Raw genomic sequence first — 26,650 nt, 5'->3', positions numbered from 1 at the left:
AGCGAATCCACTAAGCAGATAATGCAAAGACAGAAAGTTTATCAGAAACAAGATACGGTATCACTTGTAGTCTTCAGTTACTGCACTTTAACCTGTATACTTGCACAAAGCACCCAAGACAGTCTGCAGACTAGTTTTAAGAGACAAATAACACCTTTAATCAGACACGACTGTCGTAAATTGTTTATTAGGTATGAATTTTACAACCACTACATGTATTAGCAGTGATGGTGGAAAATCAGCTGCACGATGAGAGCCACCAATAGTGTGGTGGAACTTGTGGTCCTTTTCCAGTTCATGGCTCTTATAGACAGCAGATGTCAGCCCATGCATCTCTCTGTGTTTGTGGACTGGTTTGGTGATCCACAGGGTGTCAGGATTTCTTCTGAAAGCTTTATGGAATAGATCAATGAGGATAACCTCAAAAATTTATATGTGAAAATCTCCCCAACCAAGTAAGAATTCATGACTCTCAAAGCCCCACCATGGCCCCCAGCTATCTCCTCAGAAACTGAAGGCTTTGGGCAATTTTTAGCTGGTTAACACCATGGTGGACAGGCTTGCCATACATTGCACCCTTAGGTTCTGGGTATGACCGGCCACCATGGTGGACATGAATCCTGTAAATGATATAACTTGGCTTGGCTTTGTATTCTAGATTTTGTGCCTTGTCAGGCTGAGTGAAGCAGGGAGTCCTGTGCAGTACAGTGCCTGTCAGTATTGCAAGCAGTTGACCCTCAGAAGAAAGCACACCAAGCCGGACTTCTTCCTCCACAGCTCCTGGATGTACTTGTGTGCACCCAGGTGTGGCTCCACCTGATGGCTGCAGCCAGAAGAAAGGAAGCAAATAGCTGGTTTTCTTTTTAAAGAATTCACTACCCAGATGTTATTGTTTACATTGAAAAAAAGTAGAGATAAGCTTTATTAAAGCTTCATTTATTAAAGTCTTCATTAAATTAGATTAAAAAAAAATGCTTCATTTGAACACAAACTGCCAGTCTCCAGAGCAAAGGGCAAAGAACACAAACATGTAACAGAGGCACTTCCAGAAAACACCTGGTTGAAAGACAAGACCAAGGAGACAGTTGGCTTGCTGAGGGCTACAGCGGTCCTGAGAGGCTGGGGTGCCAGGCTCAGATTCTTTGGCCAGCAAGGGCAGAGGGTAAATGTGCTGTGTTCTGTCTAGAGCAGAGCTACAAAGCTTGGGGTTCTGAAGCTGGGGCTCATGTTCTAGGGCTTCAAATGACAATGAGTGGACTACACAGATCCTGAGCACAGCATCCCGGTCGGTCCTGCCTGCAGCAGTTTCTACATAGGATTTAACGAGGCATGAGCTTGCACAGCAAAGTAGATTTCTTCATTAAGTAGCTAATTAAGCTCTTGAGAACGTGATCCTGAACAGAGCTGATAAATTCAACCCAAATTAGAGCATTAACTACTCCAGGCGAGAGGCTTCCGCTCCAAGACACAAAACAGAAGGCGGCTTATTACATCCCGTTCCGCACACGATGCCTGCTCTCTTTTTGCCTTCATGTCTGCGTTAATTTCTAAAATCTACTCAGATTTCCTCAGTGTGATTCAAGAAGGTTGAGAGGGACTTGGAATCTGAGGTGGAGTGGAGAGAACCCAGATCATAAGAGTCTCTTGTTTTGTATCCCATCGCTTGTATACCACAGGCTAGAATGATCTGGAAGGTTTCAAGTAATGGGAGGAGAGGTGAGATCCACAAAAACAGATAGCATTTGGGAAGGAATGCCTCCACAGCTAGGCAGTCTAAGGCAGGCAGAAAACAAGACCGAAATGGAAACAAACAAGCATAGAGTTGTGCTTTACTTGCATTATTTCCTCAGATTTCTGTTTGTGAAGTATATAATAAGATTTAGTTCTTCAGCATTCAACTTCACGGATATTAAAATGTGAAAGGCGTGTGTCTTTTAATCAACAGGATGACATATTATTAGCACATATGACTCGAAAATCACAGTAATATTTGTGTATGTGGTTATTTTTTTAAAAATCTTTTTAGGTGTTTTCCAGAATCTCATCCTATCTATCCTGCTTCTATTTCTTCTCATACACATATGGGTGTAAGAAGGATCAAAATTTTGGTTTTGAATTTACTTATAGAAATAGTGCAACATACAGTAAATAGAAGTTATTGGACTCAGGCACTGTTCATGGCCCAAGGTCAAAAGGTAAAGTCAGTATCTGAGCCCAAGAAATTCTACCCCAGCATATGTTTTGTTGGTTTTTGTGAGTCTGAAGATTGAACCCAGGGCCCAGGGCATGCCAGGCGAGTGCCCTATCATTGATCCACATCTCAGAACCTTCGCTTACATTTTATTTTGAGACAAGATCTTACTAATTGCTCAGACTGGCCATCAACTGCCTCTCTAGGCCATGCAGGCCTTGAACTTGGGGCGCTCATGCTTCCCACTCTGGAGTACTTGGAATTACAGCTCTACACCCAGATCAGTTTATGTTCTTGCTCATGACTAGGAAAAGCTGAGACCCAGTCACCACGGAAATGGCTGTAATGTCACGACGGCTGCTGACTTTTATAAGACCGCTTTCTTCACCTCAGCATTTGAAAACCCAAATTCCAAGTATGGGCTTTTAGATGTGAAAACTGATTTTTTCCTAGAGGACCTGATGATTTGGGGCCGGTGGTATGACTGGGGATGGTGGGAAGGCTCCTTAGACTTTAACTCCTTAGACTGTGAGCCAAGGCAGCCGAGTGTGGGGTTCACAAAATTCGGCCAAAGTAAGAGGCCTCCGAATGCTCCATGACCAAATGTTGATGCAAACAAAAGTGCATAGTGGATCAGCAGTGGTGCTGGCAGTGCTCACGGGTGTTGCATGCAGTGACTCCCCCCCCCCCGCCCCCCTGTAGCTTTTGGTTTAGAACACACAACATGAACACTTTGAGCTGAGTATGCTTTCATGCATGTGGGTACAGTGAACACAGCTGGAGACACCGCTGTCCAGATTCATATGCTATGAACTGCAGTGTCTTTACTGGACAAATACTGCTCTGCTTTTATGGAAATGGTAGTTTAATTATGGAACAGAGAGAAAATATATTCCTAGCAACTGTCCTCAGTGTGTAAGTGTTTTGAGGTATCCACCAGAGAAGACTACTTGGACAAAGGCTTAAGGCAATAGAAAGTCTTTATTAGCTGGTCAGCATCTGCTCTGGGTGTTTGGGATTCCCATTGATGTTCCAGAGCGTTCTTGGAGCGAGCTTTAAGTACAAAACCACATCCTGGGCTGACAGCCCTCACTTAGCAAACACAGTTAGCTAGAAGCAGACCTACAGAAGCCAAAAAGCAAGGTTAGCACGTTTAGTAACTTTCCAAGAACCATGGGCTTTGATAGGTTGGGTCTTTGTTTTCATTTTGGGAGGTGATGCTGCCTATGTGCTGGGTACTTCCAATCATGAGGACAGTTGTGGTAAGGTCCGAGGGTCTACTAGGGCCTTGGAGCCTGTTATATAACCATCAATTTGTATTGTGTTACAATATTTCTTTTTCCCTTTTTAAAAATAGACACTTTTGCTGACTTGAGTTCATGGTAAATAAATTTTTATTTGGGATTAGGATTGAAATTTCAACAATTTCTGAAATGGCCACTCTGTCATGTTGTACTATGTATTTAGTGTACTCCACGGGTTTACTTGACAGGCACTTTACTGACTTCTGGTAATATTCGAGAGAGGATGTCATGTAGCCCGGACTGGCTTCCAATGGGAGATATATATATATATATATATATATGGCCTGGAACTCTTGACCTTCCTGCCTCCACCTCCCAAATGCAAGGACTTCATCTGTGTACCCCAATATCAGGCTCTGTTCACCTAGTCCTTAAGAAACCTTGGCAATTAGTCTAGATGCTAGAGTTGTAGTAGGTTGAGCCCCTGGGGTGACTTAACACGACCTTTGTCATTAAGGAAGTGCTCTGTGAAGAGCCAGAAAAGGGGACTAGTGCTAAGCTCTTGCTTTGAAGACATGAGGTAGACATAGACAACAGCTGGGAAGGCAGGGGAAGCTAGCCAAGATCGCTGCGGAGATCACGGACTGCAGTTGGGTTTTGGAACATGGAGGCACTGATTACATCATGCTCCTTTGATTTTGTAGTTTCTCCAGCTCTTTCCTCTGTTTTGAAAAAAAAAAAAAAGCAAATTTATTATGAGTTTAGCAGAGGCCAGGTCCTCTTCTCTCCATGTGGCAGCAGATGTGTTTTAGAAGCTTGCTGATTTGGGGGGAATCAACCAATCACGGGGCAGAACTGTTTGCAGGATGACCAGGGACTGCCAGCTCCCCTTTCCCGTCCTGCCATAAGTGAAATAAGTGTTTTCTGTTCTCAACAATGTGCTCCAGATAGCTCTGCAGCAATCTGTTGCAATTTTTTTCCGAAACCTACGTTTCTGCCAACGGTGAATTAGCCCGTCATTACTTCACAGATGTGCTTTGATCCTAATTGGCTTGTCTCCTGGCAGGGAAGTATCTGAACCACTGATGCTGATTTGATAAACCTGGAAGATAAAGCAGCAACAGTGCACGTGGGGGAGAAAGGGAAGAGTGGAGTCTCGGGTTCAAGTTGTGTCTCTGTTGTTAATTAACTTGTCTTGAGTGAGGCATCGAGGTTCCACTTATCCAAGCTCTCTGTTTTGTAAAGAAGATTGGATTGGCTCTTAAACTCCGTTCAGATCATCTGATACCCATGGAAGATATTTCAGGTTTAGGAATTGATGCTATTTTATTTTGGGGTCTTGATTTTCTGAACTCTTAATTCACAGGTGTCACCAGAAGTAACCATTGATCCTAGGAGGTTACTAGCTCCCTCTTCCCATCCCGCTGTCTGAGAAAAGAGTGTAACATTCCTGTGTGGTGGATTTTTATTCATAAAATCATATACTACAAACTAATTATATTCTTATAGTTTGTAAGAAACCTAGAGCAGTTACGTATTAACAAAATATAATTTTTACTACAAAATATTATTAAAGTGATATAATTGTGTGTCACTTTGATGTCAAACTATTTGATTTGATCAGAAAGACAAGAAAGCAAATGGAAATTATCACAGCAGGTTTGGGTTTATGCGGTTTCTTTGTGTTCAATTCATTCTTCTTTTTCATCATCTCTAAGTGGTTGATATAAGTGATCATTGTAAATGGATGGATGTCCAGAAATACAATTGACAAAACTGTATTTGTTTTCAAGACATTCTATGTTGCAGTGGCTGAACCTGAGCTAATGTAGAGTGTATTTTCATACTCCAAGTGTGTGTATGTGTTTCCTGAAGAAGGAATGACCACATGAACTGGAACAGGACACATCTTCCCATGGAATAAGTTGATGTCTGTGGATTTTGAATTGACCCACAGTCAAAACTTTCTGTTCTAAATAATTTGGTTTCTCATTAAAGTCTTCTCTGATAATATAAAAACACAACCCAGTCTTGAGGCACTCATAACTTCATTTCGAGGAAAGGTTTTCAGTGTAAAGAATGTGATGAATTTTCCTTCTCTGATACCATTATTATTATTATTATTATTATTATTATTATTATTATTATTATTATTATTATTATTAAAATAAGTTGGCACACTGTTGAACCCATATGGGATATGTAGATTTCATTGTGTCACCAGGCTCTGCTGTGTCTCTCTTTCTCAGGATGCTGAGTGACATGCCCATTTCTGAAGTATTCTTTTTTATAGCTTTTTATTTTATACATGGGATGCGATGTGTCTTATTTATGCAAGGACAGTAGTTTCCATTTTGTCTCCCATTTCCTTCTGTTCCTCAGATGGCCTGTCCTACCAAACTCCCATTATTCTTTTCACTTCTTTTGACTATGTTTCTCAATTTAGAGACTTTATTTAGGGAATGACTCAATAGCAAGTTGACTGGGTGCTTGACATATTTCTAAGTTAGTTATTTTTCTCATTGTGGGGTTGCAATACCTGATAAAGACATTGAGAAATGGTTCATTTTGGATTACAGTTTTAGGGAACTATTTTAATGGAGAACGTATAAGGGCAAGGGATGTGAGGCAGTTGGTCATTGTGATGGCTAGATTTTTGTCAACTTGACACAAGCTAGGGTCATATGGGAAGAGAGAACTTCACTTGAGAAAGTGCTTGCCTGTATGTAGGTCTGTAGGGGAATTTTCTTAATTAATTGTTGGTGTGGAAGACCTTAACCCATTGTGGGGGAGGCTGAGCAAGTCAGTAAGCAGTGCTCCTCCATGGTCTTGCTTTAACTCTTGTCTACAAGCTCCTGCCTTGAATTCCTGTCCTGACTTTATGTCATGGTGGACTTGTAAGCTCTAAGGTGAAATAGTCAACCATAGGTCAAGAGGCAGAGCAAGCGACCAGTTGACAAAGAGCGAACATAGGAAAAAGCTATTGAGAATATGAGGAAGTCAGGAGGACAGATAAAGAGATGCACAGGAAGTAGAAGGGAGGGACATTCGGTTTGAGGCGTTCTTGAGATAGTAAGGGAAATGATTCCTTCTGTGATGTCAGCTGAGGAGGATGGTCAGTGGGGCTTTGTCTGCTTTGCTGAGCCAGCAACCCTGCACCTCAGCATCTGGGTCCAGAGTCTTCATTGGTAAAATCAAATGACTGAGCTTTTGTTAAAGGCAACACTGTTTCAACATGCCAACCTTTTCACATTGCTGCTAGGGATTGACCTCAGGTCCTCTTACTTATGCAGAAAGCACTTCATCAACTGTGACATCATACATCACTTTAAAGCCATGACCTTCCTTCCTTCCCCTCCCCCCTTTTTTTTTTTTTACAATTCAAAACAAGTCCCTAGTATTTCCCCCACCTCTAAAGGGACAAGTACTAGCTCCCATGTAAAAATTCAGAGTTGTCACTTAAATTTTTTTCATTAAATTTATTTATTTATTTAATATCCTGATTGCAGCCCACTCCCTCCTTTCTTCTGGGTACCACCCTCCCTCCATTTTCCCCCTTTCCTACCTCCCTTCTCTTCAGAAAAAGGGAGTCCCTTCCCCTCACCCACCCCCTGTACTAATCCACCTCACATCAAGACACATCAGGGATAAGCGCAGCCTCTTCCACTGAAGCCAGACATGGCAGCCCAGCTAGGGGAAAGTGATCCAAAAGCAGGCAACAGAGACCATGTCAGAGACAATACCTGCGCCTCTTGCTAGGGGGCCCACATGAAGATCAAGCTGCCCATCAATTACAATATGTGTCATGGGCCTAGGTCCAATCCATGCATGCTCTTTGGCTGGTGGTTCAGTCTCTGTGAGCCCCCATGGCCCAAGTTAGTTTACTCTTGTTTGTCTTGTTGTGGTGTCTTTGACCCCTCTGGGGTGTACTATCCTTTCCCCTACTCTTCCACAAGACTCTGTGAGCTCCAACTAATATTTGGCTGTGGGTCTCAGCATCCGTTTCGATCCACTGCTGGGTGGAGCCTCTCAAAACACAGTTATGCTGTCTGCAAGCATAGAAGAGTATCATTAATAGTGTGAGAGGTTGGCACTCTCCTATGGGGTGGGTCTCAGGTTAGGCCAGTCATTGGTTGGCCATTCTCTCATTCTCTCCTTCCCTATGCATCTTGTAGGTAGGGTAAATTTTGGGTTAAGGTTAGTGGGTAGGTCGGTGTCCCCCTCATGCCTCTAGAAGCTAGAAGTCCTGTTTGGCTAGAAGGTGGCCTCTTCAGTCTCTATGACCCCCAGAGCTAGGAGTCTCAGTTAGAGTCATCCTATATCCTACCAGAAGCCAACCCTACCACAGGTCTTTATCTTGTCTAAAGATGCCGTCAGCCCTCACTTTCCCTTATTTCTCTAAGTCCTCTTGCCTCCCACCTCAGCCCTCTTGCCTGCCACCACACCCCCATGACCCCCTCCCTACGTCTGATCCCTACCTTTGTTCCCTTCCCCACACCATTTCCCACCCAATTCCCTCTCTTCATCTACTTTTGAAGTCTATTCTACTTCTACGTCTGAGTGGGAAATAGATCCCCTTGGGCTCTCCCTGCTATTTAGCTTCTTTGGGTCTGTGGACCATAGCATGGTTATCCTGTACTATATGGCTAATATCCACATATAAGTGAGTACATACTGTGTGTGTCTTTCTGAGTCTGGGTTATCTCACTCAGGATGATCTTTTCTAGTTCCTTCCATTTGCCTTCAAGTTACATTATTTCCTTGTTTCTAATAGCTGAGTCATATTACATTGTGTAAATGTATAACTGTTTCTTTATCCATTCTTTAGTTGATGGACATCAGGGTGGTTTCTAGTTTCTGGCTACTATGAATAAAGATGATATGAACATAGTTGAGCAAGTGTCCTTGAGGTATGGTGAAGCATCTTTTAGGTATATTCCAAGGAGTATATAGCTGGGTCTTGAGGTATAACTATTCCAAATTTTTAAATTGGATTATTTGGTTTGTTGATGAATAACTTATTGAGTTTTAAAAATATATTTTTGAATTATGATGGATGGTTGCCATCTTCTGATATCTTTTTCATTTTCTTTTTGTCAGAGACTTGAAGTCTTTGCCAAGTATTTCACTTGCTTGGTTAGAGTTACAGCAAGATATTTTATATTATTTGTACCTATTGTGAAGGGTGTTGTTTTCTTTATTTCTTTCTCAGTGTCTTTTTAATTTGTATACAGGAAAGTTACCGATTTTTTTGAGTTAATTTTGTATCCAGTCACTTTGGTGAAGGTGTTTATCAACTGTAGGAGTATCTTGGTAGTATTTTTTTGGGTCACATGTGTATATACTATTATGTCATCTGTGAACAAGGATACTTTGATTTTTTCCTTTCCAATTTTTTTTTTGTTTTTAGAGAACTTATTTTTTGTACTATGCATTAGTATTATTACACATATATGCAATAAACTACATATAGCAAGAAGAACTACAGGACAATCAGGAATTATACATATATATATTTAGCTTCTTTGTAACATATATGTTACATTTATAGTGTTTTGGCTATTTGTATTTGGCACCCTTGGAGAAAACATCTTTTCTATCTTAATGAATCTAAAATTCCGAATTTAAATCAATATCTATCATATCTCATCTCTATCAACTTAGTTCTTTAGGGTTTAAAATGTTTTTAGATCTTCCTTTCCAATTTTTGTCCCCTTGATTTCCTTTCATTGTCTTATTGCTCTGGATAATTTGCCTGTGTTTATGTCTGAGGACTATGTGTGTGCCTGGTACCCTTAGAATACAGAAAAGATTATCCAAACCCCTTGGAACTAGAGCTACAAATGATATACACTGCGTGTGTGCCGGGAATCAAACTTCAGTCCTATGGAAGAGCAGTGAGTGCTCTTAACTGCTGAGCCATTTCTCCAGCCTCCTTGGTCTAATATTTTAAACCCTAGGTCTTAGCTACTTTTCTTGTTGCTAGGACAGACTAGATCAGAAGAAGTTTAAGCCAGAGGAGTTGTGCTGATTTACAGTTTGAGGGAGTATATTCTATCACCGTGGGGAAGACACGGTGGCCGGCTGGTCACATTGCACACACAGTCAGGAAGTAGGGCTTTCTTCTTTTGTATTTCGCCGGGAAGTTAGCGCTGATCTTCCCAACACAGTTAGCCATATCTGCAAAATTCCTCACAGACCTACCCAAAGATTGTCTCCAGGGTGACTCTAGACCTTAGGAAGTTGACAATCAAGATAAACCATCACCTGGAATCAGTCTAGTCCTAGATGAACTCTCTGGCTAAAGTGGTGGTACAGAATAGGAGAGCCGTGGATCTGATGGCGCTGAACATGGGGGAACTTGTCTTGTGCTAGGGGAGGAATGTTGCTTTTATGATAATGAGTCAATATTGTTGAATCCAATATAAATGCCCTAAAAAAACCCTGCACACAGAATTGCTTACCCAGTACCAACGATAGGAACCAATGTCCTGGTTCCAAATCCCTCTCCTTACCTGGTTACTGCCTGTATTGACCCCTGTGCTTGCTCTATGCTGCATCATGATGTTTGGCCCCTGTCGGCTTCAGTTTCTGTCAGAGTTGATGTGACAACGGCAGTGTTATGGCACAGTACATGGCCCTAAAGTTGACTGAAGGTTCCCTACAATGACACAGCTCCTCTTTAAAGGATAAGAAAGGGGGAGGTGTGAGAGCTGTGGCCCCTGGGTGTGGTGAAGTGGACGATAAGGGAGGCTTCCAAACCACTGTATTAGTATGAGTGTCCATGTCCACTCGCATATCAAGAGACACAAAATAGAACTAGTAGAACTTCAGAATGGGCCCGGAACATGGAGGTGACTGTTTCCCCTGTCTTTAGGGAAGGTGTTGATAACGTGGCACCTCCCCACTGTGCCAGTGGGACGGTTGACTATCCCAGAGCTTGTGCCAGTTCTCCCTTGGTCTAAAGGCTGTATAAAAATGTTTGCTGCTGCTCAATAAAAATAGATCTGCACCTTGAAAAAAAAAGATAAACCATCACAGAAATTACATAGATGAAATTAAATCGCTGCATGCTTATAGCTTCTATATAAATGTTTTTGTGTCATAAAACATTTTATGGTTAATAATATTAGTATTTTTCTGAAATTAAATTGTGTACATTAGTTGAAGGACACCAAGGAAGTCCAGTTCTACATTTTATCTGTTTCTTATTTAGAATTCCGTGAATCTACTGAAGGAAAAGCCCGGTGATGTAATTATGCTGTACAAATAGCTTTTAAAACTTCGGGATCTTTTTTTGCTGGACCAGTGTAATTGGATCAGTCCCTCAGCTAAATTCTGCCTTGGAGCAATCCTCCAATGCCCACTCCAGTGATGACTCTAATCACTCTATTAACTGCCACATTGTTGGATGGAAAGGTACGTATTACATCATTCATTAACCCTGCACTGGGTGGGTATCTAATCCCATGATTCATGAGTTGGATGCAGGAGGCATTTGTGGTGCATTTTCCCCCATATGTACTGATAATTGTTGGGTTTGGAGTGGAAGCTGAGAAAACTCACTTCAGACGCAGATGCTTAAAACGAACGCTTTATTTTCTGAGCTCAGGGATACAGCCAGTTTGGGATCTGAACCATGTCCTTGAGGGGAAGTTGTATTGCATATTTAAAGGTGAAAACTGCAATTAACTCATACAGGAGGTGGATGGTGGGATGGGTGGTCAGTTCTGTGTCATTATTTTGCTAACAAGAAGTTCTAGCTAACCTTGAAGTTCTAGCTAATGTGTGCCTGATAGTTGGGGGCAGCTGGGCTTGTGGTTGGGGGATTTTTGCTGATTAATAAGACCATAGGGTATGCTGATCATAAATATAGCTTATGGTCAAACTGAACTTGTATCGAGATTATTTTATATCATCAGTGAGCTGAGATGATGTGGCTGGTAGGCCTGAAATAAAAATATCCATAGGAGCAGGGTTCAACAATAATGACTTGTAAGCAAGTGATCAGTATCCACTTAGTAAATTTGCTTAGGGTCAGTTTGTCCTGAGTTCCAGAAGTTTCTTCCAAATGAAGAATGCCCAATATAGTTCATTATATCCTAGTAAACCTGAAGAAACACTCTAACTTGTCATAGCATTATTTTGGATCATGGAGAATATGCATATGGAATTGAGGATTTGATCTGTATCTTCTGCAAACTGCGTCTGGCCTTTTGAAATTGGACAAACCTGTCTTGACATAGCCATTCAACCTTAGGCAAATGGCTTATTGTGCCTACTGTAGGAAGCACGGCTTACAGAAAGCAGTGGAAAAAACAGAATTATTAAACACACAGGCTTTTTCTTCAAGGGAAGAAAATGGCTGACACCTGTTCACCCAGAAGGCTGGAGTGAATGTTGTCTAACAACTTGGTGGATCTTTTTCTATTTTATGGCACCAGCTTCATTAGTCGCACACCCCCGTACACCAAATCCATTAGACCCTAATTCTGAGCATTGCCTCCCAGGGATTAGAACCCATCCTTATGAAAGAGGACCCACGTCCTCATCCTTATTACAAATCCCCCTCTACCCACGCCCTTATCCGGAACACTGTTTCTCTGTGAATAAGATCCCACGCTTTTGGTAAAAGTCACAAGCTCTTCAATAAGAGCTGTACTTTCCAAGGGAGTTTCATGGAGCTATGTCTAAGGCTTTGTTGTGATAGTTGTCAGGTGGAAACCTTTGTCAAAGTTTTACTGGGCTTAAATGTATAAGGGAGATAAAGCCTTGGTCAGACTCTGGAAGCTTTTGACCCAGCACTTGCTAAAGGGATGCTGATGTGTGTCTCATTCTTCAGCTCACACTGATGGTTTCCTTGCTGGCCATGATGCTTGCAGGGACCCCAACAGCCTAGTCAATGTTTACTTTCTGTTAAATGGACATACTGATACATAGTGTGCATGCATCTTACCATTAAATGGAATACATTCATTCAGCATATGGCATATTGAACTACCCAATAAATAGAAGCTATGATCACTACCCACCCCTAGTCAGTACAGTGCAGTCTCTCCTGAATACACATTGTGCAGTGCAGGCAGTGAGTTGGTAATCTAATTCTCCCACTGTGTTTTTGCATCAGAGCTTGGTTCCCAAAAGCTTGCAGAAAAGAGGAATGCATATCAGCACTAATAAAAAAGAAGAACCAGTCTGGGCTCTGTAGTGCACGTCTGTAATCCCGGCACTCTGGGAGGCAGAGGCAAGCAGATTGCTGTGAGTTCGAGGCCAGCTTGGTCTACACAGGGAAAACTGGTCTCAAAAAATAAACCAACCAATCAACCAACCAGCCAACCAACCAACCAACCAACAAACAGAATATGCGTTTATCACCTGAAATTCTTCTTTATACCTCAGGCAGTTTCAGTTTGGGGAACCATAGAGATACACAAGCGCTAGCTACACTCATCTTCCAAAACACCATTCATCGTTGAGAACACTGGAAGTTAATAAACTTCCACACTTGATTGTGAGCTAAGTCTTTCAGATTGCTTTCCATCAATTGCTTTGGTTGGCTCTCTTATCTCTGAAGATCTTACCTGATTGATGAGAAGAGAGCTAAAGAGCTGAACAGACACAGGTAGAATCCTGCGAGAAAGGGTAACATGCGGGGCAGCGGCTGCAACGGAAGGGAGCAGCATCACTAGAGATTTGCTGGGTCAGAGAATGAGCCGCCACAATCATTGCTTATCAACAAAAGCCCACATACCTCCTTTAACACTCAACCAAGATTGTCCCTGATCTTGATTGAGACCAAAAGACAAAGTAAGAGAAGTTCACAAATACAAAAGTCTTTTTGGCTTTTCTGCTTTTGGGACTTCTTGAATCTGGCCACAAGCCTCCCGAAGAGGCAATTTTAAGGCAGTCAAAAAATCTTGACCTTAATTTCTACTCTGGAAGTTGAAATGAACAGCGTGGCTGATTTCCCACCGCCCATTTAAATCATTCTGTCATGTGTGTGATACAAAATAGAAATTTCTTTTTATTTATTTATTTATTTATATATTTATTTTTAATTTGTTCCCTTTACATGCCGATTATAGCTCCCTTCCTAGTTGCCTCCCAGTCCCATCCCCCCCCCCTTACCCTCACTCTCCCCTCAGTCTTCTGTCTAATCCTCACCTGTGAGGGAAAATGTTTTGATGGGCAGCATATTTATAGTTTCCCTGGAAGGGAAAAAGAAAGATTGTAAGCAAACGCCTCCTCCCCTAGCTTTTTCAGACTTGAAACAACCATTTAGTCTCTAGTCTCTTTCAAGTGTCTGCCACTTCCTGCTGAGCAACCAGGTGTCTGTCACTTGTGAGCCAATCAAGATCAGTGTCGTTCTAGTTTACTTTTGCTTGCTGTGGTCAACACAGTAGCCAAAGCAGGCTTGGGGGAAAAGCATGCTTTCGGCTTACAGGGTTACAGTCATCCCTGAGGGAAGTTGAGGGCAGGAGCTGAGGCAGAGGCCATGGCGAAGGCTTCTTGGCGCCTTGTGAACTTCCCTTTTGTAGCCTCAGCCTCTGTGCTCAGGAGTGGCAGCACCCACAGAGGGGTGGGCCCTCTTACATCAATTAGGAACCAAGAACACGGCATTTTCTTCTGTTGTTGAAGAATAAATGTGAGATCCAGACCTTATCAAAGCCAGATGCGACGGCATGAGGCCTGTAGTACCACCTGCTTTGGAGGCTGAGGTGAGAGGCCTCTTGAGCCTGGAAGTTCTGGGACAGTCTGAGTAATAAATACAGTAAGATCTTGTTTCAACAAACAAGCAAAGGGCCTAGAACCTTATTACATCCAGGGTTCAGGTAGGAATCTCTGCTCCCTCTTGGGCCATGTGTTAGAATGGCTTCCTTAGACGAGACTCTCTCTTTATTGATGGTCCCTAAGAGTTAGAGTGGAAGATGGAGAAGCAACCTGCTAGTTTATATTCAAGCCATGATGCTTTGTCCAGTTTGTCATAGAGGCTGGCCTGGGAGTGGATGCTGATAGACATGACTTTAGATGTTAATACAATGGCTACCCTGTCATTCTTTGCACTCATGATCAGAGGTGAGTTCAGTTGGTCAGAACAAGGGTGGGGGAAGGAAAAGGGGAGCTCAAGTCACCGTTCAGACTCTGCCAGCAATGTAAGAACCCAGCCAGCGTCACTTCCTTCTCAACGGCACCAGAGGAGAGCCAGGCCCAGGCAGGCTTTCAGCGAATGGAACTGTGTGCTGTTGTTCAAAGACAAGGCGATGACCTTGGCAGGTCTATCTCTTCCCGCTTCAGCGTGACATGCAGCCATGGCTTAGACTTTGGAAAATATGATTGACTCAAGAGAGGCAAAAGGTTAGCTACTGGAGGAATAACTTTACCAGAGCATGCTCTGAAGGAGAAAGATATTCACACTTTTTCTGGAAAGTAGGGAATTTTATTAGAAGATTCTGGGGTTAGGTATAACATAAGGCTGAACCTAAATTTGCCCAGCAACATAAATCTCAGAAAAGACAGACAGACATAAATAAATAAATAAAGAAAGAAAGAAAGAAAGAAAGGGGAGGGCAATGGCCCTATGGGAAACAGTTACATCTTCTTAACAGGGCTCTTTATTTCCTTTATTTAGTATTTTATTAACTATTTTATTTACTATTCATAGATGCATGTGATATTTGGATGCAATCAATTCTCATATCCCCCTATAATAATTCATTTTCTTTTAAATTATTTATCTTATTTATTTATCAGTGGATTTTGCTTAGAGTTGCCATTATATTATACTTACTGAGAGGAACATCCTAAAGTGGATCTATAATAGGAACAGGGGCTCATTGGTGACAAGTACCCCCACTGGAATCTTTTGTGGGTCACCACAATGACTTGGATAGAGATGGAAGGGATTGTTTGAGAGACAAACTGGTGGACCAGCCCTTTCCAAATCAGAACTCACAATTATAAGAACAAGGAACAGTTGGCATGGCAACGTCCTGCACATACACAGCTCATGGTCTTCTCTTGAGCTGTCATTCTAAGAGGTTCATGTGGTCCATTGGCAATCTGTGATATCGCTTTCATTGAGCATAGGGCAGTGATGAATGTCATGTGACCAGAAAGGATGCAGTCCAGCAAGAGTAAAAGTCAAGCTTCCTACAAATGCTGAAGAGTGTGGCTCATGGGAGAGGCATATGCATTTAAGGTTTGCAAGTCTACAGTCTGAAATGAGTGTCCCGGAAGAACAGTGTGAAATGGCTAGTGAGTCTAAATCACAGCTATTATTTTTTATTAAATATTAATGCTATGCATTCCTGCAGGGTGCAGAGAACAGATGTGAGACCTGACATCCTGTCATTTTCATCAATGTCTGGACTTCCAATGTCTATTAAATCTGATAGTATAAAACACAGGAAGGGATAATTAATACTCTATTTCCATTCTGTCTGCTAACATTGGGCCCTAGAGAATCTATGGCTCACTTGAATATTTGTGTAGAGGCAGAGATAAGCTGAGATGGTGTAGTCTCCTAGCAAATTGTTCCATTGGGCCTCCAGGCTGGACAGCAGCCCGTTCTGTAAGCACAATTTTTTCTTGTTAGCTTTCAAAAAATAAGTAAACTTCAAGTAAGGGTTGCTTTAATGGCAAAAACCTCCAATGGGGATCCTGAATTTCCTTTATATTTTATGTTCCTAAGTGATTTCTTTTAACATTACCCTAGATTTAAAGAGTAAATAATGAAGTAACTAACAAACAAATGAATGAACTAACCATTCAATAGCCAGTTCCTGCTTAGAGTCTGTCCATGTAGAACCTAAGCAAGTAGGGAGGGACCTATTTTGAGCAAATTCACAGTGACATAAAATGTGGCTTATAGTGATTTAGTACCAGGAAATATTTGCTAAGTAGAAAGCTCCAGAAAGAAAATCACTCTTGGTCAGGTGCAGCTTATAGTGGGCCTATTCAGAAGAAAACTGCGTCCAAGGCCCATACCTCACAAAATTACATGGGAAGGACATAGCCATATGTTTGCCCTGTGACGCCCTGTTGCCCTGGGATTATTCAGGCAGTTTTGGGCCACCATGGTGCAATTTCAGTTATGTCCCAAGGGAAGGTGGCCTGCAGAAAGAGAGAGAAAGGAGATGTCTTGTTCTCAGGCCTGAACATAAACTCACTACAGTAACTGCTTTATAGGAAATGAGGTAAAACAGAGCTTGTGAGGAACTACTGGGTGCCCGCAAGATGCCTCAGCTCAGCAGTTTAAGAGTGCTCGCTGCTCTTTGAGAGGACTGGACCTCAGTTTCCAGAAACCAGGTTGGTGATGTGCTGAGGTGGACCGAGGACTACCCTGCACACTTGAGAAAGGACAGAACACTCTACCATTAGTGCCTGTTAGGTTTAGTTTCCACTCTCAGCCTAGGAGATTCGCTCTCTGACTCAAAGATTAAAGTAGGCCCTCTTCTTCCCAAACACATACAGTAGACACTACTAACTGGTGTAATGAAGTTCTAAGCTGTAGAACTGAGCAGTACTTTTTAGTTCGGTTTGGTTTAAGTTTAGACGCAGGGCCTCATGTAACAAAGGCTGGCCTTGAAGTGGCTATGTAGCCACGCGTGACCTTGAACTCTTGATCCTCCTCCCTTCATTTCCAAAGTGCTGGGATCATGGGCACATGCAACCATGCCTGGCTCAAAGGGCACTCTGTGAAGGCGATTTCTAGGAAGTGGTGTGGCAGAGGAATGGAACCGCCTCTGTCAACCAATGTGAGTTGGGAAGAGGCAGAAGGGGATGTCTCACATGAGACTCTTTGCAACCTAATGTAGGATGTGCTTCTGGGAGTCAGGGACAGTGACATGGTAGAATTCCAAAGATACCAAGGCCCTGATGTGTACCTGAAAGTCTCAGTTGGAGGGCCTAGGCCACCATATAGCTGCAGAACAGACAGCTGAGAAATATAAGAACCATTGGAAACACATTTTAGTCTCTCCTTAGCACATGGCTAGCTGGAGTACTGCCATTTAACTCCCAGACTAGTGTCCCCACATAGCGTACTTCTAAGAGGACCAACCCCAAGCACCCAGTTTTCTTAATTCCTTTTTCTAGTTAACAGACATGAGGCCCAACCACAGACTCTAAAGCCATCTTGAGAAGCTCAGAGACAGGAAGACACAGCTCCTATTGACACTCTGTCTAGCATGCTGAGCCCCACCCTCGGCCTGGCTGCTGACTTTCCAGCATCATTGAGGGGACATAAACACGTAGCCTGGGTGGAAAGTTAGGAGCTGTTTATAGCCGTGGAACCAAAATGCAAGAGGAGACAGGAGGGAGAATCTGCAACGATTGCCTCTGTATGAATAAATTGTGAGCTCTAGTTCATTTAGGGGAAAAATAGAACCTTCCTGAAACAAACCTGTTCCTCTCCCTGCCCCCCCCCAGTTTTTTTTTAATGTGCCTTTTCATGGGGTTTGCTTTCAAATCTGCATGAATTATTTTTCTTCTATTAAATATTAATGTGCCTCTCTCAGTGAAAGAAGGGGGCAAATTAGGTCTGGTACACGTCTTCCCGATACTATTTACTGCTGCTGGGGGACTGAAGCAAATGCCAGCTCCCAACACATTATTAAATCAGGCCTGCACAGAGCCCAGATGTTACCCTGGCTCCAAGTGCAGCGCATGCATGCTGAAAAACAAACATGAGGGAGTACCAGGTCGGTTGGAGTAGGCTTTGTCTTCCCACCACTTCCTAGTCACACCTTTCCCATTCAGTGTGTCCACCCAGCCCTTTGAGAAAATTGCCCTCAACTGGGCACAGCTTGCTGCTCCAGAAACAGTAGTTGTGTGAAAGAGGATTCATTGTTTTAAGCCTGTTATTTTTTTTTCCCCCAATGGCTCTTTCTACTTGATTAGTTCAGGATCAATATGTCTGTGGGCAGAACGTGATGGGGAGAGTGATTTATCAGTGTCAGAGGGTGGCCTTTGTTTGATGTGGTTCTCCTCTCCCTAGTATGTAAGTACACACACACACACAGACACACACACACACACAGACACACACACACACACACACACACACACACACAGAGAGAGAGAGAGAGAGAGAGAGAGAGAGAGAGAGAGAGAGAGAGATTGATTTATTCCTGCAATTCTTTCTCTGTTTTTTTCCTCATCTAAAATTTAGCTACTTTCATAGTGTTGATGAATTTGGTGTCCTCGGAGAAGCACATTCTTTAATTCCTAAATTGTACCTCTATATGAAGTGGGACGGTACTGAAGAGAATTGTCGCATGGTGCACGATCTGCTTCCTTGAGAGGGAATGAGGCCTCCAGGCCTTTCTCGCCGGAGGAACATCGAGGCATGGAAGGAGCATCGGTCTGTGTAATTTCTGAATGGCGACAATGACAATGTAGCTTCAAGAAAACTATTTCATCTGTGGAGATTATAATGCCATTTTTTTCATCATTAATGCTTTCACCATCATGGTCATCATCTTTCCTGGAAAAACACTCAGGTAGGTAGTGGGGGTTGGAGTGAGCCTGAGTCCCTATTTCTAACAGGCCCCCGGGCAGTTTTGATGATGTTCATCTGAGTGTCACAGTTTGAGAAGGGAGGTCATTATGACTTGAAATGAAGTAATTCATGGGAAAATAAATGGTAAACTAAGAGGTACCAGATCACTGATAAATCTTAGATTATCCTTGTTTACTTCCAGGAGAAGATTCCACTCTTTAGCCCCGTTTTCAATTTAGCAGCACCACTCATTGGCGTTACTACGGAAAGGCATATTTATCCCAGTTGTTTATGATCCTGTCCACCCTGGCTAAGCCACTGCCTCAGTCTGCCATATAGCTATAACTGAACACGACGCACTGGGTAGCATGAACTGAACAGAAACTGCTCTTCGTGATTGTAGAAGGTCAAGGTCAAGATGCCAGCAATTGTCGAGGTCTGCTGAGCGCCATTTCTCAGCAGACATTTTGTTGTTGTCTCAGGAGGGTAGATGGGACAACTGAGCTCTGTGAGGTCTCTTTTGAATCGATGCTTTTTGTTAGCATAATTTCATGGCTATATTTTTACACACATAGTCTTAGTTGGTGTTTCTATTGCTGTACTAAGGACCATGGCCAAAAGCAGCTTGGGGAGGAAAGGGTTTACTTCAGCTTACGACTCTCAGGTGACACTCCATCACTGAGAGAAGGCAGGACAGGGACCTGTAGGCCAGAACTAAGTAGAGGTCATGGAATGCTGCTTGCTGGTTTGATCTGCGAGCTTCAGCGGGGTCCAGGGATGGCGCCACCCACAGTGAGCTGAGGCCTCCCACTTCAGTCTTCACTCAAGACGATGCTTTAAAGACTTGCCCACAGGCATTCCCTTAGGAGGACATTTTTTTCAAGATCGCTGCCCTCCCAGATAGGTCTAGGTTTGTATGAAGCTAACAAAAACTAAGGAGTATGTGTGCACACATCATCACTCATGTGAATGTACACACATACGCATATATATGCATATAATTATATTTTGTTCTTATTTCACCTCCAGACTGCTCTCCCACCTCCCTCTATCTCTCTTGCTGGTTCCCTCATGCTCAAAATAGTTCTTTACATGCCATGAATTTTGTTATTCTCAATTGTTCCTTGTCCTTATTTCTGGCGTCTTTCTTTCCTCTCATAGTTCCCTTTCTTTTTTCTGAACCTGAACATGTATGTGATATATACACATGCAAACTCTCTCTATTTACATCTATACATGTTATACATACTCCATATATATTTAAATCTATATTATGCATAGGAGATGAAATGTTGTTGTTGTCTTAATTTGGCTTATTTTACCTAACATAATGATTTATGGTTTATCTATTTTCCTGAAAATGTTAAACTGTAGTAAATCTCATCGTGTATAGCTACCACATTTTCAGTACCTATTCACCTGTGGATGGACTTCTAAGCTGGTTTCGTGTCTCATTTATTGTCCATAGTACAGCAGTGAAGGTGGGCATCCAGGTATCTCCATGGTTACTGATGTATACCCATGGCTCAAGGGGGTATACTCAGGATTTTCATATATTGTTCATATGGTACATTTATTTTAGTTTTGGGAGGGATATCAATCCTGATTTTCATAGTGGCTGTACAGTTCACTTTATGTTCCCACCTGTGGTGGATAAGGGTTAATTTTTTTTTAAACCCACATCAAGGCCAATGTTTGTTGTTTTTCTGGTAATAGCCACTCTGTCTAGGGTAAGACGGGAGTTCAGTAAAGTTTTTAAGATCTTTTAAAAAAATCTTTCTTAGTTGATAGTTGGTAGAGTTCTCAGTTGATAGAATGATTTTTATTTTTATTTTCTGAGACAGGGTTTCTCTGTGTTGCATTGGCTGTCCTAGACTCACTCTGTAGACCAGGCTGGCGTTGAACTCACAGAGAGACCCACCTGTCTCTGCCTCCTGAGTGCTGGGAATACAAGTGTCTGTCACCACTGCCCAGCTCAGTTATGTTTTAATCAGTATTTTCCTAATGGTTTAGGATGTTAAAAGTTTGCACTTCTTCCTTTGATAACAATCTACTTGGTTTATTAGCTCATTTATTAATTTGATGATTTTGCATTTCAGCATATAATTTTGAAGATCTTTCTAGATTCTAGATATTAAACTACTCTTGATGGGTAATTGGTAAGAGTTTCTGCCATGCTGTGGGCTGTTTCTAACCTGCTGATTGTTCCCTTTGAGAATAAGGCTTTTAATTCCATGTGGCGTCATTTGTCAATTTTTTTTCATAAAGTCTTGCATATGGCTGTAGTAATTCCATTTATGGTGGCTTCACTTTAATCACCCAGTCGTTTCTCAGTGGCGCCATTTCACAATGTTATCACTTTGGTAATTAGGGTTTCGGCATATGAACTGAGAGCATAGTGGAGCATAAACATTCAGACCACAGCAGCTCTGTCATCTCTTGCTTATAGATAATCTCAATTATTCTCCTGCTTTTATTCTTGTCTCCCTTCACCTAGTCACAGTGCAAGTCATTTCTGAAGCTCTCTTCACTCTTCGGGAGCTTGCAGTGGCTGAGCCAGTGTGGTCCCAGCCACCACTGTTATGCTCTTACCCCCTTGAGCCTTTCACTTTTTCCTTGTATGAGCACACAGAACACTCTATAATTTTATGTGGCTTCTTCTTTTCAGCTTTTCTACTTAAGGTAGTAACTCCGCACTCTCTCACCTTTTACCCAGATTAATTGGTGTGTGTGTGTGTGTGTGTGTGTGTGTGTGTGTGTGTGTGTGTGTATTACCACCTAACTTTCTGCCTTGTGTTTATGTGTTGTCTGTGACTTTCTATGGGCTAGGAATAAGCTCCTTGAAGCAGAAGGTCATCTGTCTTATTCTCCTCACTGTCAGCATCTGAGCATTGCTGGACCCAATAGACATCCCAGTTCCTCTTCCTGTTTCTACAATAAAATACCATGACAAAAGCAACTTAAGAGAGAAAGGCTTCATGTTAGCTTGCAGCTCAAGGTCCTGCTCATCATGGCAAAGAAATTAAGGCAGAGGGATCTCGAAGCAGCCGGTCACATCACAATCAACAGCTGAAAGATAAAGGCGGAGTTTGCCCTAGTACCCTTTCTCCACTCATACAGTCCAGGATCTCCAGCCCAAGCAACAGGTCCTGTCCACCAATAAAGTAGATATTTTCACATTCATTAATTACGATGATCCTCTCACGTGTTGTAAGACTCAGAGGTTCATATCCCAGCTGACTGTCGAGTTCATAACACTAATAATTAACACTGATGATGGCAATAGGTCTTTAGATATTTGCTCAGTTAAAAAACAATCAAACCATTTGCATTTACTAAATTGCGTTGTATTTTTCATGTCTAATAGAGTGAGAACTTCTAAGCACTTGTCAGGTAACTCTGTGTTGGCTCTTTAAATGTTAGTCCCTGGGTAACTTTAATGCACATCAACTGTTTTGTTTTCTGTAAATCATGCAAATAGATATCATTGATTGGAAAACACAGATCAGCTTTTGAGATAGGATATTGCGATGTAGCCTAGGCTATCTTCAAACTATGTAGGCCTGGATGACCCCAAACCTGCTATTCTCCTGCCTCAGTTCCTGAGTGTTACTATTTCTGTTGTGTGTCTCCACACTCAGCTAAAACTGTAGGCCCTTTAGCATGAAGTATACATGTATGCCTGGGTTCCTGGAGGCCACGATCAGGTGAAACAAGATGAGGTGGAGGTATTAGGGAGGAGCCTCAGAATCTTGACTTGTGTCTTTGTAAAAATAATCACACACACACACACACACACACACACACACACACACACACACACACACACAAATCACCTAAGAAAAAAATTCACATTCAAATCAAATCACCCAACTAAACACAAACAAAAAAGTAACCACAATCCCACAAAGACCTAAAATGGCTCAATAAATTGAGAATGTGTTTCTACTTGGATACAAACATTTTATTCAGGGAAGAGCTCCGCAAGCTGGGTAATGGAATCCCTTTTCACTTCAGCTCATCTAACTTAGCCCATTAATAAGCTGAACCAAATGTGGTGCTGGTTTTATTGGTCATTAACATTTAAAGATCCACATGAAGTCATGTTTTCCAATTTTGACATTAAAAGACTAGCTGGCCTAATTATCGCCTCTAAATGGAGACAGCAGCGGAGCGTAGTCAGCACAGCAGAATCATTTGTCTGACGTGATGCACTCACCTTCCCGGAGCAGGTGAACAAGAGACAAATGTGTTGATTGACCTTTGGCTGAATTTGGCCTTACAGTAGGGTAGTCCCTGCAGCTGTTCTAGGTTTCTCTCTGGGCCTGCCTTGCTAGTGTGCGGCATTCCTTTGAAGGCTGTAGGCGCGCACAAAAGCAAATGGAATCCATGACCAGAAGCAGGCTTTTGGCTTAGGTTCTCATAGCTTTCCTGTTTGCTGTTCCATGAGTTTGAGCCATTAGTTGTGCTATGAAGTTTGCCTTAAATCTCCAGGTGAGATTTTTATGTGGGAACAAGTTAACCGAGTAGAAGCACTGCTGACCCAAATAGATGTCTTAAGTTTTGATTCAAGAAAAAAAAATGGTGTTACTGAGGCAAAAACAGAGGAAAAGAGCAAAAAAAAAAGGAGGAAGGGGTGTACAAAAGAAAGATAAGCAAACTGGAAATGTTATGCCCCTCCCCCCCCAATTATGACAAACGCTGAATGATGCAGAAGAAACTCAGGCTTTGTTCTCAGTGTGGGTTATGCACCTGGCGGCGTCACAAAGCAGCATTTGTCTCCAGCATTTATTTGCGCTTAGAAGCCAATGGAGCTGAGCTGCATGGATGTGGATTGTGGTGCTGAGGCTGAACCACAAGCACTGCTTCTTATTCCTGCCTACCTGAGATTCAAATCGATGACACTAAAAAGTCATTACGATAACAGCTTCCAGTTAGTCAAGGTTGTTTCTATTTTCTACATCATCCTCAAACTTCTGAGATATAAAGAAAATTTAATGAAGGCTTTTCTTTCTTTCTTTCTTTCTTTCTTTCTTTCTTTCTTTCTTTCTTTATTATTTATTTATTTATTTTTTGGTGAGGGACATAGAAGACACATTCCTAGTCTCCAATTTGCACAGATGTTTTCCCAGTAAATCACAACTGGACCTCATGTCTCCATTTTTCTCTTTCTATTAGCAACCAGGTAGCACACACCTACCTACCCTGGTGATACTCCATGGGGCAGTTGGTCTAACGGAAACATAACCCAAGATCAGGAAGGCAGTGTCCTGTGATGCCTTTTTGTTTTGTTTTGTTTTGTTTTTTGTTTTTTGTTTTTTTTTTTTTTTGTTCCTTGATGCCTCGGTTCATCTTGCTAGGTAAACTTAGTACTACTGCCCTTTGATTCCTTAATTTTACTGAATAATTCTGACCATTCTGACTTAGAATTCTCTTTCAGTTAGAAATCAAGGATTAAGAGAGACAAGGGAGAAAACTGAGGCTTGAGTGACGCATGCTTGGCAAATGAGACCTTAGCCGAGTTAACTGACATCATCAGGCTTGAGCATCCTGATGGGCAGAATGTGGACAGTGGCCCCTGTCCCAGAACTTCCTATATCCTGTCCCTACACAGTGACAGCAGCTTGGCCATGGGAGATTCTGAGCGTAAGGGTAACTATGATTACCTGTGTATGTGGTAAGAAACCTAGCAATATGTTGAGGGTTGAAGTAAATGAGAGAAAGAAGGGTGAGTAAAGGACTAATTAAGGAACTGTTGCGTGGTTCTGGGATGTGCTAGGCAAGGTTTCCACCACGGAGACATTTCCCAGGCTCAGACCATGGTTTCCATAACTGTTGTTTCTGGATTTTTCTCTACCAAAGTCCTTGGGCTCTACTCTAATATCTTCCTGACACAGGTTTTCAGTTTTGTCTTTTATTAGCAGACTGGTGTTCTTCCTTCCAATATATTAAAGACATATTTCAAAGTACTTCAGAACGTGGCATTTAAAGGTAGTATTTAAAAAGATAATCAAAAAAGTAAAAATAAAAAGATAATCAAGTTGAAATGGAGTCATTAGAGTGGACCTCAATCCAATGTAACTGCTATCTTTATCATAGGGGATATAGACTCAGAAGTGGAAAGGACATAGATAAATAATGCCTGCAGATGAAGGCACACAGCAAGTCAATGTTACAAGTCAAGGAAAATCAAAGTTTGCCAGTAAACACTAGAATCTAGAAGGGAAGGCATTAATAGCGTCAACCTCAGGCCTCAGGTGGAAACAACTCTCTTAATTTGATTTTGACCTCCAAGCTCTGAGTAAGTGAACCGCTGTAAGTGAGCATATGAGTTCAAAAGTTGTGAATTTGGAGCCAAAACTCATAGCCAACAACAAGAGTGAAGACAAGTCTTCATAACCTGCAGCAGGAAAGCATGGCTTTCACAGATGGTGTGTTTTCCCGGTACTAAGAAATGGTTAGGGATTTGTTAGCAAGGCCTCTACTTATTTTTATGAGGATTGTGGAGAATTACATTCCTGTGCATTTTTAGTTTAAGATCATGCGTGCACCTTTGACAAAGAGAATAGACCCTATCCTATTATGGTTACTAACACTGTGGAATCCTACATTCTCTCTCTCTCCCCCCCCCATGTATGTGTGTGTGATTGTGTGTGTGTGTGTATGTATGTATGTATGTATGTATGTATGTTTGTATGTAAGACTTATTATAATGACTTACAGACTATGGTCCAGCCAATGTAATGATGTCTGGCTCTGTACAAGAATCTAATACATTCTCAATCTATGAGGTTGAAGGTCTTAGCTGGTCTTCAGTAGATGTTAGAATCCTAAAGAAGTAGGCTCTAATGCCAGTGAAATAATGGAGTTGCATGTAAGGCAAGGAAGGGCAAGCAGGCAAAGAGCAAAAGTGTTCTTCACACACCCACACACACTCACACACACACACTCACACTCACACCCACACCCACACACTCACACCCACACCCCCCCCACACACACACATTTCCAGCAGAGGTGTGGCCCAGTTTAGAGATGCCTTTTTCCATCTCAAAAGATCTGGATTAAAGGCATGTCTTCCTGCCTCAAATATCCGAACCAGAAGTAGATCCCCCACCACCACTTCAAATTAAGCACAAATCCCTCATAACTGTACCTTCCATTTTTTTGGGTTTTAGTTAATTCCAGATGTAGTCAAGTCAAAAACCAAGGAGAGCCATCACACGCAGATACATTATACATTCTGAAATTTTGGCTTTAGACAGTTTTTGATACCAGCTGATTTCAATATTTCTAGGGGATAAATCCTTTTGCTTCTTAGCTGGCTGTTTCTTGGGTTCGGTGCTGGGAGAGAAAGCGATACTCTCCCAGGCTGAAGCAGCTTGGCTTCCTCCTGGTTTTGGGCCCACTTCTGTGCTGCCACCTGTGGTCTGCTGGAGCTGAAACCCCACGCATGCTTCTAATTTTCCACCTCTGAAGCTAGCTGGAAGGAAAGGCTAGTGATTTTCAACTCCTCAGGTTAGTTTCTGAGATCCATAGACATGCAATCTCAGCATTCTTGTATCTGTGCCAAAAACATTCGAATACGTTTACTCCAAAGCATGACTCAAACACTGGGGTGGAATCAAAGGAAGTATAATTGAAATAATGTGACAATTTTGAACAATATTGAGTTCTAAAATGTTTGATGTGCATACAGAAAAATATAAGAGC

General features: G+C 42.0%; 1 pseudogene across 1 annotated transcript; it reads right to left on the bottom strand.

Moving 5' to 3' along the window:
- Positions 1 to 156: 156 nt before the first annotated feature.
- Positions 157 to 23,284, bottom strand: LOC311606449 (large ribosomal subunit protein eL15-like; annotated as a pseudogene). Its single transcript has 2 exons — positions 23,157 to 23,284; positions 157 to 919 (listed from the first exon to the last, which is right to left on the bottom strand). The product of its transcript is annotated as a large ribosomal subunit protein eL15-like (transcript).
- Positions 23,285 to 26,650: the final 3,366 nt, after the last annotated feature.

Source organism: Acomys minous (genome assembly GCF_964271855.1).
Source record: "Acomys minous genome assembly, chromosome: 10".
Classification (NCBI taxonomy): domain Eukaryota; kingdom Metazoa; phylum Chordata; class Mammalia; order Rodentia; family Muridae; genus Acomys; species Acomys minous.
The sequence above is the reverse complement of the archived record's forward strand: the minus strand, read 5'-3'. Positions and strand labels throughout refer to the sequence as shown.